At 43.3% G+C, this 19,648-nt stretch overlaps 1 protein-coding gene across 6 annotated transcripts in view; it reads right to left on the bottom strand.

Moving 5' to 3' along the window:
* FERMT2 (FERM domain containing kindlin 2) overlaps positions 1-19,648 on the bottom strand; it is a 77,339-nt gene that overhangs the window by 55,559 nt on the left and 2,132 nt on the right. The window lies entirely within an intron of this gene.

The following is a 19,648-nucleotide window of genomic DNA, read 5'->3' as shown; positions in this document are numbered from 1 at the left end:
TACAACTGAATGAATCAAGGGTCGCAGAGCCGGAACAGAGTGTTTAACAAATACCATTATCATTATTAGGACCCAGGTCCTTTGAGTCACAAGCCTGGGCTCTTTCCACTAGGCCACACTGCTGCTCAGGGACTGTTTCTGATCTGAATGAATTATATGGACTCCAACGCTCAGTGCAGTGCTTGACACAGAGTAAGCGCCTAAATATCGATTTCTTGGCTTGTCTCACCGCTTGCTCATGTGCACATGCACAAACCATTTCTTCCAAGATCACGTCATGCTGTCAGATGAATGTGTACCAATTCCCTATCGGCATTCTAGCAAAATGTCAAGTGAACACACCCATCTCAGAGGAAGTCAGCGTATTCTGGAGTCAGGAAGAAATCTGAGCCAGAAGAGAGGCTCTCCGCCAACTTTCCCCATTTTACAATTAATTCGCTTCGTCGCTTGCTACTACCCAGTTCTGCCGCTCTCTGCCCCTCCCAGGCTAACTTGCTAACTGTACTTCCTTGCCTCTAACCACCTCCATCCCCATACTCGTTCTGTTCCCCACGCCTGGAAATCCCTCCCCCTTCATATCTGACAGATCACGGCTCTCCTGGTGGTGAAATCCCTTTAAAAATCCCACTTCCTCTAACACGCCTTCCTCATTTAACTCCCAACTGCAGTCTCGCTCACTCAACAGCCACCTCTAGCTTGCACCCGTCCTTGACATTTGTGCATATGCAGTACATCTGACTATACACTCAATTATTTATTTTGATTATTGGTGAAATGTCAGGGCCCAGCTCTGCCATTGTAGGCAGGGATCATATCTCTTCCTTCCGTTGTACTTTCCCAGATGCTTAGACCTGCTCCTCCCTCCCTCTTAGACTGTGAGCTTCATGTGGGACAGGGACTGTGTCCGACCTGATTAACTTGGATAATGAGAAGTGGGGTATTTGTTAAGCGCTTACACTGTGCCCGGCACTGTACTATGCGCTAGGGTAGATACATGCAAATTGGGTTGGACACGGTCTCTGTCCCATGTGGAGCTCATACCCATTTTACAGATGACTGAACTGAGCTACAGAAGTGATTTGCCCGAGGTCACAAAGCAGACAGCTGGCAGAGTCAGAATTAGAACCCAGGTCCTTCTGACTTCCAGATCCATTGTCAATCCACTAGACCATACTGCTTCCCATCTACTCCAGGGTTTACTACAGAGTTTGGCACATAGTAGATGCTTAACAGCACTATTATGATTATAGAAAATTGCAGCCAGTGGGTGCTCAATAAATGCCAACACTAGTATGACTTGTATCTACCTCAGTGCTTAGTACACTGCCTGGCACATAGCAAGCCCTTAAATACCACTAGAAAAAAAAAAGACTAAGAAGGAGGTGTCAGAAGTTATCTGCAGTGGTAAATGAAAGCATGCAGGTGGTGATCTATCCAAGAAAGGGATATCCAGCAGCTCCTTGGAACTAACTAGAGTCCACGCCCTGTCCTGCTTCCACTCTTAGTCATACCATCTTCAGACCCTTCCATCCTTGACATCCTGGGAATTTATTTGGCTCTAACAGACCCTGCGACAGTTGGGGAGAGGCAGGAAAGTTGCTTTGAAACACCGAGAGGGAAGAATTGAGCCAAGTAGAATTTTAGGCCAGTTCAGCGTTCAGAAAGGTTAGAGAAGCAGCAGGGTCTAGTGGAAAGACCACGGGCCCGGGAGTCAGAGGGCTTCGATTCTAATTCCCACTCTGCCAAACATTTGCTGTGTGACTCTGGCCAAATCCCTTAATGTCTCTGTGCTTCAGTTCTCCTGTTCTCCCTCCTATTTAGACTGCGAATCCCATGCGGGACAAGGACTATGTCCAACTTAATTCAATTGTATCTACCCCCGCACTTAGTAGAGTCCCTGGAACATAGTAAGCGCTTAACAAATACCATTAAAAAGGTATAAAAAAGGGAAATGCTGGGGTGGCTTGGCTCATCTTTGCGTTGACCTAATCTAGTCAATCGATGAGTACTTATAACCCTGCTCCGACTAATCTCAATGTGGGCATGGAATGAGTCTGTTTATTGTTATATTGTACTCTCCCAACTGCTTAGTTCAGTACTCTGCACACAGTAAGCACACAATAAAAACAACTGACTGACTGACTTTATGGCTTACTATTCCTCACTTAACTAAAAACCAGAGGATGGGGCAATAGTCTTAACTTCCACAATCAATGTGAATCCAAATAAAAACATCAAACAAACACAAAAAACCTGCCCACCTACTTCAAGAAAACTGTAATCACTGCAATTGTTCAGAACGATTTCTTACAGCCACCACGGACCGGGGTCGATTTATCATGAGTCTGGAAATACTTTAGATAGTCGAGGGATGTAAATGTTTTCATCTCTAATTTAACAGAAGCTATTTCTATTCCCTCGTGTAGACATCCTAATGATATCTGGCAGGCACTCATAAACTTAGGACAGGCCAGTAACAGTATGTGAGACTATGGTATTATATAAACAGAAAAAAACACGGACGCGCATGCGTGCACGCACACACTTACACACATTCACCCTTCAGTGAAAGGGGACGTCGTTTCCAATTAGAACAAGGCCGTATCTGTATTCCACATTCACCGGCTGATGTCCTTGGGGACGGAGGACTCGGGGTCTGGGACCTTGGCCATCAGGTGCTGCAAATTCCACTGCTGCTGAGGCAGGTACTCGACCCAGTGATTAATTTTTGGTGATGAGAGCTGCCAACATTCTGGGCCTTGCCCGGCTAGCCAACTGAGGAGGTTGAGGGCTCTGATGGTACACCACAACAGTTCTTGTACGACAGCTCCTCCGCTGCCCTGATTAGATCCCAAACTCTCCTACGTGCTTGGCCCCACATCCGAAATTCAACCAAGTCGACGGCCGGTTCATTCGGATAGCCTCCGTGTTTTAGAGTGTAATTTGCCCTGCCAACACTAGTATGACTTGTATCTACCTCAGTGCTTAGTACAGTGCCTGGCACGTAGCAAGCCCTTAAATACCATTAGGGAAAAAAAGACTAAGAAGGAGGTATCAGGAGTTATCTGCAGTGGTAAATGAAACCAAATGGGTGGGTGATCTATCCAAGAGAGTGATATCCAGCAGCTCCTTAGAACTGCTTGGAACACAGTAACTACTGTCAAGTGGGAAAATGTTAACTAAAAAACTAAAGATGGATCCAAATAGGTCCTCCTATGGACTGAGCTTGAAGTTTCATTGGTGTCATACACTCTGCCACCATCCAAAATGAAGGGCTGGTTTTCCTGAATGTGGATGAGAGTAGGAGACCCACACAGCGGCCATATGGTTACCCAAAGAGTGAACTGAGGTGAAGGGGAGGAGAAGAGGCCATGAAGACACAATAGGACACAAATTTCCATCGTGTGCTCTACTGTCAGTTCCTCCAGAATGCCGGCTTACTGCTTGGTGTCTTGGACGGAACATTACCTGAGAAGCAGCGTGGTTTAGTGGATGGAGCTGGGATAGTTCTAATCCCCATGCCTGCTGTGTGACCTCGGGCAAGTCACTTCACTTCTCTGGGCCTCAGTTCCCTTGTCTCTAAAATATGAGAAGCAGTGTGGCTCAGTGGTAAGAGCCCGGGCTTGGGAGTCAGAGGTCGTGGGTTCTAATCCCGGCTCTGCCACTCTTCTGCTGTGTGACCCTGGGCAAGTCACTTCACTTCTCTGGGCCTCAGTTCCCTCATCTGTAAAATGGGGATTAAACTGTGAGCCTCACGTGGGACAACCTGACTACCTTGTGTCTACCCCGGCGCTTAGAATTGTGCTCAGCATATAGTAAGTGCTTAACAAATACCAACATTATTATTATTATTATTATTAAAATGGGGATTAATAATAATAATAATAATAATAATAATAATAATAATGTTGGTATTTGTTAAGTGCTTACTATGTGCAGAGCACTGTTCTAAGCACTGGATTAAGAGTGTGAGCCCCATGTGGGACAGGGACTGTGTCCAACCTGATTAACTTGTATCTATTCCAGTGCTTAGAACAGTGCCTGGCATATAGTAAGCCCTTAACAAGTACCATAATTATTATTACTACTGTTGTAGAATCAGGGACCGACCGCTCTCCCAACAACACACCTTCATTCATTCAATCGTATCTACTGAGCGCTTACTGTGTGCAGAGCACTGTACTATGAGCTTAGAAAATACAATTTGGCAACAAAGAGAGACAATCTCTACCCAAGAACGGGCTCACATCTTTTTTGGAGAGACTGTGAAGCGATGTCGGAAGAAAGAGCTGTTTGCGTGGAGAATCATAGCACTGGCCTGGGAGCCATAGGACCTGGGTTCTGATCCCCGACTCCGCTACTTGCCTGCCGTGTGACCTTGGGCAAGTCATTTCACTTCTCTGGGGCCTTAGTTTCCTCAACTGTGAATGGGGATTCAACATCTGCTCTACCTCCTACTTAGACTGTGAGCCCCATGTGGGACCTGATGATCTTGTCTTTACCCCAGCACTCGGGACAGTGCTTGGCACACCGTAAGCTCTTCACAAATATCACAGTTATTACTGTTAGGTATCTGATCGACTGGCACGCTGAGCAGAAGTCGGGGTTGGAGTGACTCTTTGGGAACGTGGGTTTTGGGGAGGCTGAGTCACAGAAGGCAGAAGCAGAAGGAGCCCAAGATACTGCAATCAAGAGCTGCATCTTTTAACCAAAAGAAAATGTGCCGAGTCTGGAGGAGAATACTGATTCCACATCAGTCTTTGGCCACACCCAGACACATTGTTAGTGATTCACTGTCGGTGGTTTCATACCAACAACAAGCCAGTGACTTCATCCAATAAGAGAGTGGCCAACAGTTCCCATTTGCAGACTCAATTTTATTCCCCTCTGCCTCTGGGGTTTATTTTCCAATTGAAACGTGTGTTTGATGAAACTGCAAGATTTGATTGCCTCGCTTTTAGAAGATGAAAAAGATAGTATGGCTCACCTATTCTAGCGTACTCTTCCAAATACTTGGTAGTGCATTCAACAGATCATCGATCACATCCCATGCTTCAATTTTACAGTGGCATGATTTTTCCTCTCTACTGCAGACCTGCCTAAAAGCCTTAGTTTGTGACCTTGATTACTCCAATAGTTGGTGGCTGTCAGTTTTGCTATTCAAAAAGGCACCCGAAATCAAGAGCCCGGGAGAGCACACGGATTTTCACTGAAAGCACTGACACAGACTGACCTAAATAAAACAATGCTTCATGTTGTTGCCTTGTTAGGAATGGAAGACAAGTCAAAATAAGAAGCTCATTTCAAGAGCCCCACGGCCTAGTGGATACAATATGGGCCTGGGCGTCAGAAGGACATGGGTCTTAATCCTGGCTTTGCCACTCGTCTGCAGTGTGACCCTGGGCAAGTCACTTCACTTCTATGTGCCTTCGTTACCTCATCTGCAAAATGGGGATTAAGAATGTGAGCTCCACGTGGGATATGGACTGTGTCCAACCTGATTAACTTGAATCTTCCCCAGTTCATAGTACAATGTCTGGCCCACAGTAAGTCCTTAAATACCATTTAGAAAAAAGCACATAACGATAATAATATTAACTGTGGTATTTATTAAGCACTTACTATGTGCCAACCACTGTACTAAATGCTGGGTTTGACACAAGATAATCAGGTCCCACATGGGGCTCACAGACTAAGTGCGGGGGCAGCAGGACTGAATCCCCATTTTCCAGATGAGGAAACTGAGGCACAGAGAAATTAGGTGACTTGCTCAAGGTCACACAGCTGACAGGTGGGGGAGGAGGCATTAGAACCCAGGTCCTCTGACTCACTAGGCCATGCTGCTGCACACTCAGTAATATCAATTTTACTCCTGAGTCCAGAGGATGTGAGAATGCTGAACAAATTCTGCCTTTCCTTCCTATCTGGAACTTTTCCAAATATGCTACTAGGAAGATCTAAAGTATTCTACTAGTTCATTTTCGCTTAAAATATATTTAGCTTAAAATATACTTCCCTCAAAGATGGGCCTTTTCCTCTCAACCAACTTACATTCCTTTTCTAGGAGAGAGTACTTTTCGGAATCTAAAAAGCCATTCCTAACGCCAAGCCACAGTACAGCATATCAAATCTACATCATTACTATTTCAGTTTCCAAACACTGAGGCTAAAACCAGCCAAGACTCGGAGAGATTGTCTCAACATAACTCAATTTGAGAAACACAGTCGGATTTTTCAGGATGACTGCATAGGAAACATTTAGGGATGTGGTAAAACAAAGCCTCAGACGATCCAGCCTTACAGCTAAAGACCCGGAACCAGCGGCAGAGAGACCGCAACGGTGCACTGCAATCATAATGAGCTTAGTACAGTGTTCTGCACACAGTAAACGCTCAATAAGTACGATGGATTGATTAATGGGAGAAGAGGCTCTGAGTGGCTTGTCAGACAGTGAAGCAAAAGCAAACAGACCCCAGAACCCCTTGGGGTTCCCAGGGCTTACAAGGGAGGGGAGAAACAGGAAAAGAGAGGCCAGAGAAAAGGATTCCTGTGACTCCCTCCTACCCGCCAAGCTGCAGGGAAAGAAGACTTTGTGGGGAAGCGGCGGGGAAGGTGAGGGAATGGCTCTGGAGAAAGTGCAGCCGAAAAAAAGAGGAAAATGTCCAGAAGAGGAACAGAGAGGGCATGTGGGGAGACTGAAGAGCAGATGGAAAGGAACAGATCGGGGGCCTGTAAAGAAAAGGAGCAAAAGACTTCACGATCAAGCAAAAGTACGGAGGAACGTGAAATAACAGGGAAAACTGAATGGGAAGAGGGAACAAGGGGAGGGGTGAAGTTGGGGGACGAGACAGAAGGACAAAGAAGCGGGTAACTGGACAGAAGAAACAGACATAGTAACCCAAGAGTTTAGTAGCAGAGGCAGGACAGAGAAACAAGAGGATTACAGGAAGTGGGAAAGGCCACAGGGAAAAGAAAATGAGTGTCTCTGTCATCCAGGCGAAGACCAAATATAGCCACTGGTTTGCTCATGCAGTGCTTAACTAAACATAACACACCCTGAGCACTTACTAATTATTTGGCTGGTTAACTAAATTTGACCTCTTATTCTTTTTCCTTTGTCTGGAAGTAGCCAGGGTTTCCTTGTTTAATTTAGAAAATGCCCAAATCTCTAAATTTCTAGCCTTTTTTCCTCAACAGAGGTTTGGTGAACATACATTAGGGTCACTTCCGCTACAGCATAGTAGTTGTATTTTTGAGGAATGTAAGGCTAAAGGGGATAAAAAAAAGATCACATGCAAATGGATCTGGGACCTTTGGGCATTTGACATTCACCCCACAGCACTTCTGTACATATATATAAATTCATATAAGTTATTTATAATAAAGCCCATCACCCCTCTAGGCTGTAAGCTTGTCATGGGCAGCAAAAATGTCTGCCAACTCTGTTGTACTGTACTCTCCCAAGCACTCTGCACATAGTAAGTGCTCAATAAATACCACGGATTGATCCATCGTGTTAACCTAAATTCAATCACATGTCAATTCAACAGAACAAGCTGAAGGATTACAATGACATTCACGAAAAAAGTTCAAGAGTTTAAACATTTGGGCAACTGTGTGGTTTCCCAACCCAAGTTTCATTTTGAACAAAGGGAGGAAATGTGGTTAAGAACAAGGGACTACGAAGCCCTGATTTCTCTTCCCCGGCCAGTGTCTCAGAGAAATGTCAGCGCAACAGTACCACATCAAAGGAAGCAGGAGCCTGAGATTACGATTCCCAACGAAGGCACCAAATACAATGAAAACCTGATTTAACTCACGGGTCACGAAGGCCGGATTGAATCATTTACTTTTCTCTGAGGTACATCCTTGTTATTTAATAATAAAATCCTGTAATCGCAACTCAGGGCCCTTTAGCAGCCCAGGAGATCTTCTGCCATGCAATGTTTCCTGATATGGCACCGACACATACCACTTATCACCTCTGGAACCCTCTGCTCAATTTACTGTCTACTGTCCCTCCCTTATTGCATTTACTCGAGACTCCTTACCTATACATCTAGTCATTTCATTTCAATATTTCCTCCACTTCACTCCATAGAAGCTCACCTCCGCAAAGTCTCCACTGGCTCTTCTGGCTAGCTCCATGAACCTCTTCTCCATTTTAATCCTAATCTCTGCAGGCTGATAGAGTCTCCTCCTTACCCACTGACTGTAGCCAATTCCCAAGGTTTGCTTTTCCTGAAAGTGTATTTTCTCAGGGAGCTCTTTCACTCCCAAGCCTTCAACTACCCTCTCTATATGGATAATTCAAGCACTTAGTAGAATGCTCTGCACACAGTAAGAGCTTAATAAATACGACTAAATGAATAATTACCAACTCTTTACCGCCAACCCGGTTTTTCACCTGCTTTCCACTTTCCAGTTTCTTGCGACCCAGATGAGCTGGGTTCAAACTGAATAGTTCTAAAACTGAATTCTTCCAAGTTCCCTTCTTTAACCCACTCCTCTATCACTGTTTCCTATCACACTGTTCATGAGCGATGTATTATCAGGTAGCAAGACATATGACTTCTTTAGTGATGTGTAAAGTACTTTGGGGCACAACCACTAAATAAAAGTAGACTATTTCTGTTTAGTATACCAATTCCACGTGGTCTGGTGATTTTTCTCTCCTGTCTGACCATCACACTACCAGCTCAAACGTTGAAATCTCCCATTAGGATCAGCTCATCAGAATACCAACATTTTTCTACGTCTTTGTAAAAGCACCCTGCTTCTTCATTACATTTGTCATTTGGAGGCACTGGCACTGATAGTGACTGTCTGACTGCAAAGCTGACCGACTGCATAGCCATCATTCTTAAGCAGGCAGCCCTCTCCAAAAGCAGATATGTCCAGCATTTGCCCCTGTCCATCAGCAGCTAATCTCATTTCAATTAGTGCTGAGATAAAGTATATATTTGGGTCTTGCATTCGTACATGGTTTTATTTTTCCAACACACTGTCACATCAAAAAATCTCATAGGTGCTTACTACAGTGCTCTGCCCACAGTAAGCACTCAATAAATACCACTGATTGATTTTTATCCTCACAATGACCCTGTGGGGATTATTACCCCATTTTACGGATGAGGAAACTGAGGACCAACTAATGTGACTTGGCCAAGGTCACAGCAGGTCAGTGACCCAACTCCTGATTCCTTGACTGGTGCTCATTCTAGTGGAGGCCACTACTAAAGATCACCAGGGAAGGAGACCATTCCTATCTCCCCATTTACATTAAATTTGAAAGTTAAGCATTTTCTCAATGGAAAAATTACCAATTAATTTGTTTGGGCTATTGTTTTGAGTTTAAAAAAAGCGATCGCCTGCTAATAGTGTAGTGAAATTAAAATCACTACTCGGCTCACGTCTGTAAACTACCCCCACAGATATGTGAAAGTCACAAAGAGGAAACTACTGATTTAGGTTTGGTCACAATTGTAACCAATTTCCTGTATGTGGCATAACAAAAGTAGCATTCTGGTATTCATGATATTAAAACAAATTCTTCAATCCAAACAGTTGACATCCTGATTTGAGGGGGAAAAAAAAAGAAAGGCTGCAAATGCTTGCAAGTCAGCTCATTTCTCCTTTCTACATCAGGAAACACTCATTCCCCAAAGGATTCCTCTACTGCTCTCTGCCATTCTTCCCTTTGCTCGGATTTTCACGTAGTGGCCTAGTTTTGAAATGATGTCTACCCCAAAACTGCGCTTGTGGGTGGGACGTGTGAGGAAAATGGATACCGGCATAATTTCAAGACAGCTGCCGTACCGTGAGCTGAAACCGGGCAATTTGTGAACAAGGGGAACCAGGGCATTATTTTAAATATGCAGTATAAAGTATCATAAGCACTTCGTTGGAAAGCTGGGAGTTAACTACGGCTTTACTGTCCCGAGCACCGTGATCAAAAAAGGGGCAGTTCCTCGACTGGAAGCTTTGTGGGGAGTGTAAAACAAGGAGGTGGAAGTAAAAACAGAACCAGGCACTGCAATGACAAACATAACAGCACAACAGGGGGCAATTTGGGGGATGCACAGTGTAATTCGTGCCGGAGAGCTAAAAGGCTGTCCTATAAGAAGGTATGGGAAAGCTCTTGTGGATGGGATTAGAATTCGGTCTTCCCAAAAAGAGGCCCCTCCCTTTCCTGTTTCCAACCCGGCTGAAGTCTTATGGAGGCGAGACAAACCGAACAAACGGATTCTCCTCACAAGAGGGGGTGAAGGCAGATGTGTGACCACGCACCTTTGGCAAACTCAGGTTATAGTGGCAAGAGCCTGTGTCTCCAAAGATGGAGGCCCGGGCCATGCCAGATGATTTTTTTAGTAAGCACTCCAGAAATGCCATTGATTTCAAACACTCGTATTTAATCCATCAGTCATATTTACTGGGCACTTCTTATGTGCAGAGCATTGTAATAAGTGCTTAGGAAAGTACAATATTAAAGAGTCGGTAGACACATCCCCTGCCCTCAAGGGGCTAAGGTCATATTGGAAGAGAGGTTGGAAGGATGGGTACCCCTAAACATACCTCTTATCTAGATAACTACTACAATAGAATTTTCCAACTGACCAAAAATTTAAAAAAAGGTACGGAGTTCCCCCCCACTGTGGGTCAGGTTAGTCTGTTTCACCAGATTATAACTGAACATTTCAATCTTCATTTTTCCAAATAAAAGGGAAAAGGAGGTTTGAGTCAGCAGGTCACCAAAAGACTTTCCTGCACGGGCTATTCCAAACTCCCGGTCAGTACTGGGCCTGACTTTCTCGGCCAGTTTACTGTAAGTTTACTCCATCTGCAGTTGTACAAACAGTATCAGGATTCACAGGGCTGGGCTCATTGTTCCCAGTGGACTCTAGGATGTTAGTTCGGGTCTGGACTATTCCCAGTTTGGGGTGATCCCGCAAGACTTTATGAGGATAGGTTTGGTAGTCCAGGACCACCAGGAACACCCGTGATGGAACCAAGCCGCAGAACCATGCTGGCTGCCAATCTTGCCCTTGGCCCTCAATGGTCAAAGCCTTCATTTAAACCCACAAAGCCGTGTGACCTAGTGGAAAGACTGCGGGCCTGGGAGTCAGACGACCTGGGTTCTAATCCTGGCTCCACCACTTATCTGCTGTGTGAACGTGGACAAATTACTTCACTTTTCAGTGCCTCATTATACCTCATCTGAAAAATGGGGATTAAGACTGTGACTGAGCCCCATGTGGGACAGGGACTGCGTCCAACCTTATTAGCTTGTATCTACCCCAGAGTTTAGTACAATGCCTGGCACATAGTAAGCACTTAAATACCACTAAGAAAAACAAAAAACAACCCTTTAAATAGAATTAAGATCATTTCCCACAATAAACAGGATTATGCCCATTTATATAACCTCTTTGTGGCACAAGGGACCTACAACTCCATTTCTTATTGTCAAAAAGATTCTTGAAAATCCTGTAGGCGTCCAGAGGAAAAAAAGGAAATTGTTCTTGTAAAAAAAAACCCCAAATCTTCAAATATTTCATAAGGTTGAGTCACGAGCAATGGTAACAGAATTACATATGAAAGCAGTATTAAGAAGACATCACTGCTAAAGGAAAAGCTTTACAAACAATTTAGATTTTAGAGAGACTATTTGTTCTGGGGCCCAACCCCAGTGTAAATATCAAAGATTTTATCATTTGACAGCTTTTGCAACGTGTGGCCCATTTCCAACATGTCAAGCAAAGGTAGGTTCTATGAGCAAGTATAATGCAAATATTATTAATAATGATCAAGAGTGACCTCAACACTAAGACTCAATACAAGAATATTAGGAAATGTAGATGACTAAAAACTGCATGGCTAAAAAATTGCAGCTTGCTTGACTAAGAGTCAGGTGCTAGAACTTATGTACTGTTGAAAATAATGCTCCTTAAAGCATGCCAAAGTTTGGATGTCATTTCCTGTTCAGGGCGGAAACTTTCGAATTCTAGCCCATTGAGATACAACGTTACTCAGGCCAATGCAGTCTTACTCTGTCTCACATGTAGCAAACATTTCTTCCCACTCATTTAAGTGCCTAGGCAAAAGTGGGTATTTACGCTTCTTTTACTCCTGCATATAAAGGTTTTAGGAAAAAAAACTGCCAAAGTTTTCACATATTTCAAATTCCAATACTCACAGATATTCCAGCAATTTTGTATTTACTGAGTGCTTACTACGCACAGAGCACTGTACAAATTGCTCAAGAGAGAACAACAAGGTAACAGACACATTCCCTGCCCACAACGAGCTTAGTCTGGGGCCGGGGGGGACAGATGTTACTATAAATGAATAAATTACAGATACATGCACAAGTGCCCACCACTAAGAGTGCAGTTAGGAGCTGGGGTGGCTGGAGTTCTTTGTGATGATGAGCCCAACCTATGCCATTCCCAAATCCTCAAACATCACTTCTAACAATAACCTTATAGACCCCATGACGCTCTCCCTTCTGCATCGTCTATGGACTTGGATCTGTAACCTTTGGACATTCGATATTCACCCCATCCAAACCCCACAGCACTTATGTCATCTTTAAATTCTATATTAAAAATTACTTATTTAGTCATATTAATGTCTGTCTCCTCCTCTAGACTGGAAGTTCACAATGGGTAGGGAACATGTCTGCTAATTCTGCTGTATTGTACTCTCCCAAGCGCTCAGTACAGTGATCTACACACAGTAAACGCTCAATAAATACCACTGATTGAGGGCCCAACTCTCAGGGCAAATGTTTTCAGTTGATGGGCTTCGAAAAGGGAGTGGCACCACCCAAGCTAGACTCCAGATTTGGGTACCACCCTGTCACGGGGACTCTGCTTTCCCTTCACCCACTTCCAGTCCTCGGAGGGGATGAGAGGGTCGCCACCTTTTTTGGAAGATGTGCTTTATCGTAGAGCAGGTTATTATTATAGATTATTCATAAAGATGCCTCACAAACGCCCAACTCCTTTTCCCTCATCCTTTCACTGGCCGCCTCTAGCCTCTTACAGACCAACTAAATTTTTCACCCTTTCAAGCCTCTCCTCTACGATCCTTAGCACAAGTAACTTTTTTCCCCCAGTTTCTCCTACTTCCCCATCTTACCCTGCCCAAGTGTATTATCTTCCCCCGTACTTCTTTCTCCAAGTCTTTGTGTATTTAACTACTGAAACTTCTCCCAATATTAAGACAAACTCACCACTGGGAGGCTCCATAAGAGAAGAAAACATAAATTAAACCAGATGCCTTCACCCCACCCAAGTACTCACTGGTGCCTTGTGTTCTTTTTTGGCCTGGTCCTATTTAGAATGTAACCTCACTGACGAGAACTGTGTCTGTAACCCGGTCCACGCCCGGACCACACCCCTTCTCCCTACCAGCCATCTCGCGATGAAAGCCACTGGACGTGGGGAGGACCGGGCAGGAGAGGCGGATGTCGTGGTGCTAACCATCAACGCTCAAGAAAAGACAAGACCTGTGCCAACAGGACATTCCTTTACTCTCTTAATCATCAGTGTCTGAGACAAGGACAACCCCTTTTCTCTGAGCGTCGAATGAATACTCCTTGTGGGCAGGGAACGACTTTCACCAACTCTGCTGTACTATACTCTCCCAAGCGTTCAGCACAGTGCTCTGCACACAGTGTTAGGTCGATACAAATGATCGACTGATTTAACAGTGCTACAACAGCAAGGAGAAGAGGAAATGGCATTTGACAAACAGAGGCAGCATGTCTTTCTCTCCTCCCTCTCCCGAAAGGGAGGTTATCTTCTCTAGCTGGGAAGTGGGGAGAGGCATGTATATGCTATCTCAACAACTGTCATGATCTCAACTAATAATACTGTTGGTATTTGTTAAGCGCTTACTATGTGCAGAGCACTGTTCTAAGCGCTGGGGTAGATACAAGGTGATCAGATTGTCCCACGTGGGGCTCACAGTTTTAATCCCCATTTTACAGATGAGGGAACTGAGGCTCAGAGAAGTTAAGTGACTTGCCCACAGTCACACAGCTGACAAGTGGAGGAGCCAGGATTCGAACCCCTGACCTCTGACTTCCAAGCCCGGACTCTTTCCACTGAGCCACGCTGCCCAACCAATGTTCTCTCACCCACTCCCTATGCAGCTGCTCAGCTTTGCTCCCCAGTACTCTTTAACCTCCAACACGCTCACAGATGTTCAGAGCAGGACCCCACTCATCTTGGGCACCATTTTGGCCCTGCGCCTGAAGAAAGGAAGGTCATGGCTTCCACCTGGGGGAAGGTGGCCAGCCCTCTTTTCGGGGAGGCAGAATTGCCATTACAGGCAGGGGATTAACTCAGAGCTTGGGGGCAATCGACCTCTCTCAACCCAATCAGAGCACTCTGAGATGGCAACAAACTTCCTCTTCACCTCTACAAGTAAAAGCTTTGGAAAGAACGTTCAAATGAATCTGAATCCAGGCTGAGTTTAGGGGGCTTTATAAAATGCTCTAAAATCCGCAAGTGCTTGGGAAACATAGAACTTTACCTACAATTATTCATTCAATCATTTATTGAGTGCTTACTGTGTGCAAAATACTGTACTAAGCACTTGGGAGAGTAAAATTCAGCAATAGTCATATTCCCTGCCCACAATGCTCTTACAGTCTAGAGCTGCACTCCTTAATGTTGCACTTCCTTGGTGTTTTATTCATAACACTCCAAGTGCTCCATTAAGAAAAACCTCTTGAAACTAAGAGCATAATCAATTCCCTTATTCACTGAACTGATAGCTCTCCCTGAAACACAGCTTCATTTCCCAACACAATATAGATAAGTTAGACATCTAAGAATATGTCCTCACTGAGTATATAAAAAAAAGCGTGTACGTGCATATAGGGATTTAACAACTTTTGAGTGCTTACAGAGGAAGTACATAATATGGAGAAGAAGTGGGCCCCGGTCTCAAGCCGTTTTCCCTCTAGTCCAGAGAAACTGCTTTTTTAAAAATTAATGTTGTAGTGTTTTTTGAGCAAATACTGAGCACCAAATTTAAACACACATTAAACGGAGAGCAAACTTGATCAATCCCTTTGCTTGGTTTCAGAAGTGGAGATGGGCCCTGAGCTGGATGCTGAATGACCTGATAAAGGTAAGCAAAAACAGCTACTCCAAGTAAGAAAAAATGACTTCATATTACACTACGCCTTAATTCTCGTATGCAACATCACTACAGGATTTGCTTTCCCAATGTATGCCTTCTAACAACTTGTTACTATTAAAGGAACTGTTTCATAGGCTTTACTTTTACCCTCAGACTGAAATAAATGTGCTTAAAGAAATACGGTCAAATACACTACCAATTTTGAAAATGCCATATCCCAAAACCTATATTTGGCCCTGACTAGAACAAAGGTCTTTTCAACTCTACGAATTTACCCCTAAAGCTAAAATATTTTGTTGACCTTTTCGCTTTTATACATACAGCTTAGGTACTAAAAGGATAAGAACAAGCGCTTCCATTCTAATGAATTACTTCTATCTTGTTTATAAATATTCCTCTGTGCCTGCACCAGGACTACTCGATATTTTTATGAACCATAATGCCAAAGAAATTAGGCCATATTTACTTCATGTGAAGAATGCCAGGAATTTTAATGAAGAAAGCTAATCAGGGGACCAGGTGTCATGCAAAAACAGGTTGTAGTCACAGCTCTCCAACCAGTCTGGCTGTGTGATCTTGGGCAAGTCACTTCACCTCTCTGGGTCTCATTTTCCCAAAATTTTTACCCCCAAGTGGGGGTAAAATAGCTGCTTTCCTTATCCTTTAGATTATGAGCATAGAGCGAGGACTGTGTGTGACTTGACTATCTTGATTCTATCCTAACATTTAGCATAGTACTTCACACAGAGAAAACACCTAATAAATAACACTAATATCAAGTTTTTCTGAAACAGTTTTAGGAATGGTTTAGGTGCCGTAGATCTCCCTAGTCTAGGAGGCAAACCAGGGATGTTAGGGAGCGTTCAGTCACTCCCGATACACCAAAATGCAAAATTCTATTTCCTGCTATTCCCCAGCGTGACTAATCATATCTTGCAAGTCTTCTGAAACATACTGCCTATTTTTTAAAAAGTGCTTAAACAAAATCACTTTACATACATTTTAAGAATTCGACTGTTTAAGTTATGTAAATCCTAAGACTATATTGCTAGTTCTCTTCTCGTTAATATTCCATTACTTCATTTCCAGGTGTTCAAATCACATATATTCCCCTTTTTAGTGACCCTAAAAATAGGCTATGGCTCTAGCGAATTAAAGATTATATGAGAATCGTTTTTAAAACATAGGATATGCCATTTGCCATGCACTTCAGAGTGCTGTATGGAGCCCTAATCCCAAAGGAGTTTACAATTTAGCAGAGACAAGACAGACAAGTGAGTAAACTCCAATTATGCAATAAATCACTTAACTGTTTGCCCTTTATATATTAATTTATTGCACCTAGTAAGTACTCAAACACTATTGATGGGTTAAGCACCTCAGGTGTACAGTTATCAGGGGAGTTGAGGATTCCAGTGAGCCTTCCAGGCTCCTTGAAGAAAACTAAAGCTCCAGTCATCCTAACACCAACTGGTCTAAGTTTTTTAACTCTCCGTTACAGTCCACATGTGTGGACTATAATTCCTCCTTCCTGTCGTTTCACCGCATAAACGTATTCTCTTTCTTTTCCACATGATGGGAAGAGAACGGCATTTCTGATTCACTGCCACAAGTGGCTGCAAAGTTCAACAGGCACTTTGGGTTCCCCTCTAAGCGCAAAATCACTATAATATCTTGTTTACTACAGAATTTCAAAAGAAAGTTCTACTACCACGTCGGGGATTATCTGCAAAAAAAATCTGAAGAGGGAATGGGTATTCTCCCCATTCTACACCAAAGAAAGCAATCGGTCATATCTATTGAGTGCTGGATGCAGAGCACTGTGATAAGCGCTTGGGAGACTATGACAGAGTTAATAGACATGTTCCTTGCCCACAAGGAACTTACACTGTAGAGGGACTTAAAGGAGACTTTAGAGTGACTACTCAGAAGAGATCCATATCTCGTGGTTCACAATCCTTCAGTTTTGTTGGCAAATCCATCTCTATATTCTAAAGCACTTTCAAATAAAAAAATTGGAATATGTCCTAAATCAAAAGATGACACTTCACTGACAAGAGTTTAGAAATGTCATTGTTTTCCTCTTTATGATAAATGCTAGTTACCTATTTCATTGTAAGTTTAAGTTTTAGATGGAGACCAACTACAGAGTAATTCCAGTTAAAAGATTAAAATCACTGGCTAAATTTTAAAAAAGGGTCAGTTTTCCTAGTCTGTAGACTGGTCTCACAAACTTCTCTAGGTTTACGTAGCAAAGACAGTTTAATTAATGCAACATATAATAGGGAGCATTATTTATTCATTACATAGGTTATGTTTTGCCCTTTCCAAAGCTTAATTAACTTATCTAGAATTCTACAGGTTATTGCAGTCACTTTTACTTCATTTTATTGCACATAAAACTCCTCTCCAAACTCATTCTTTAAAGCTCATCTGAAGTGCAAGAATTCCTGAGGTAAATTTTCATTTGCTTCTGAAGTATCAAGAACTTTAAACCTGCTCTTTCCTTCCTCGTTTTCAAGTACCAAAATAAAAGAACTGCACATTGGTATAAGAAAGGAGTTATTTTTAGAACTTGGTAAATACTTTAAGAATACTAGTTCCAAATATATCTTTAGGAGGCAATACGTGGACATAAGAACTGCACATAAACTAGCTACTTTTACTGCTATAGTAGAGTAAATCCGTATTTCAAGCCATTCCATTTACAGCTTTAGAATGAATCGACTCCCACTTAAGATCAACTATTCCTATCATCAATCCTTCAGACATCGACTTCAAATGTACGGAAGACAATGTTCCACATTTTTAAAAGTAATTTGACATGTCAGAAACTCAACGTTGGCATTAAGACACACAACACACACACACACACAAAAATGATCCTTGATGCTTCAAATACTTAAGGCATCCTAAACAGACTGTCAAACTATTTGGCACACATTTCTTGTGCACTGGAGGAGTTCCGTGCCCTTGACCTTGTAGTGGAACCAAAAAGAAAAAAAGCTACAATCCACACCTATAACTAAATCAACATTTGAAATATAATACTGCTTTCAATAATCTATTTTAGTTATTTTAAATCTAGCTCCCTATTAGTCCAAAGCCACGTTCAAGAGTACTCGATTTCCAGACCTCACTACATTGTCAGAGTGCCCCACCCCTCCTCAAAGGGAGAATGAGCTCTTTTAAAACTCCTCCTCTAGTCAGTCAATCGCATTTATTGAGCTCTTACTGCGTGCAGAGCACTGTTCTAAGCACTTGGGAGAGTTCAATATGACAATATAAGAGGCACATTCCCCCGTGTAAACTACAGTAGACTGTACGCTCACTGTGGGTAGGAAAGTGTCTATTCACTCCGTTGTAATGTAGTAGTTTAGTGACACAATGTACTGTGTTCAGTACACAGTATGTGCTCAATAAACACAATGTCCCATCCATCATTCAGTGGTATTTACTGAGTGCTTACTATGTGCTGCCATCCCACAGTAGTTAAATGCACCGCGTATCACAGCTGGAAATTGCACACAAAAACTTGTCAATTTTTACTTGCTTTTAAAAAAGTCCAACAAGTCGACATTCTGGTGAGCAAAATATGAACGTCTTCACCTTTTTGGACATTGCAATGATTAATCTGTCATATTCTGAGCTCCATCCTTAAACAATCAATGGTATTTATTGAGCGCTATGTGGAGGAGTCTGTACTGAGCACTTGGGAGAGTACAACAGTTTAGCTGCCACATTCCCTGCCCACAGTGATCTTACAGTCTAAAGAGAGAGTTTGCCACAGCAAAGACAAGGTGAGGTCGGTGACAATATGGGGCTCCCAGGTCGGCGATTCATTAGTCAGGTTTTGGAGAGGGGCAGAACCAAGTAGATGTGACAAGGCGATTTATTTCTGGACCAAGAGTTGGGAGTGGTGAGAGAAAAAGCACATTTTGCTAACTTTGTGGGTGCTTTATGGGTTGGAGTATTTGAGGCAAATCCGAGGTCCCAGCCTTCCCCTCCTGTCCATTCAGGCTGCGTCACCGTGTTCGAGGAGTTCCCCCAACACACACACCCTCTTCTTCTGGTACCAGTTAGGCGCTCACTACATTCCAGGGCTTAGTACTAACTGCTCAATAAATACTACTGAATGAATTCCAGGAACTGTACTAAGCGCTGGGACAGACACGCTGATCGGGCTTCCTACAGGGGGTTCGCAATCTTATGTCCCATTTTCCAGATGAGGGAACTGAGGTCGGAGGTCAATGGTGTTTACTGAGCGCTTACTGTGTGCAAGGCACTGTACTAAGCGCTTGGGAGAGTATAATACAACACTGGACAGGCACATTCCCCACCCAAAATGAGCTCACGGTAAGCAGCCTGGCTCAGTGGCAAGAGCTCGGGCTTAGGAGTCAGAGGTCATGGGTTCGAATCCCGGTTCTGCCACCTGTCAGCGGTGTGACTTTGGGCAAGTCACTTCACTTCTCAGTGCCTCAGTGATCTC

Source organism: Ornithorhynchus anatinus, chromosome 14 (assembly GCF_004115215.2).
Source record: "Ornithorhynchus anatinus isolate Pmale09 chromosome 14, mOrnAna1.pri.v4, whole genome shotgun sequence".
In the NCBI taxonomy this organism is placed as follows: Eukaryota; Metazoa; Chordata; class Mammalia; order Monotremata; family Ornithorhynchidae; genus Ornithorhynchus; species Ornithorhynchus anatinus.
This window is presented reverse-complemented; position numbering and strand designations above follow the sequence as displayed.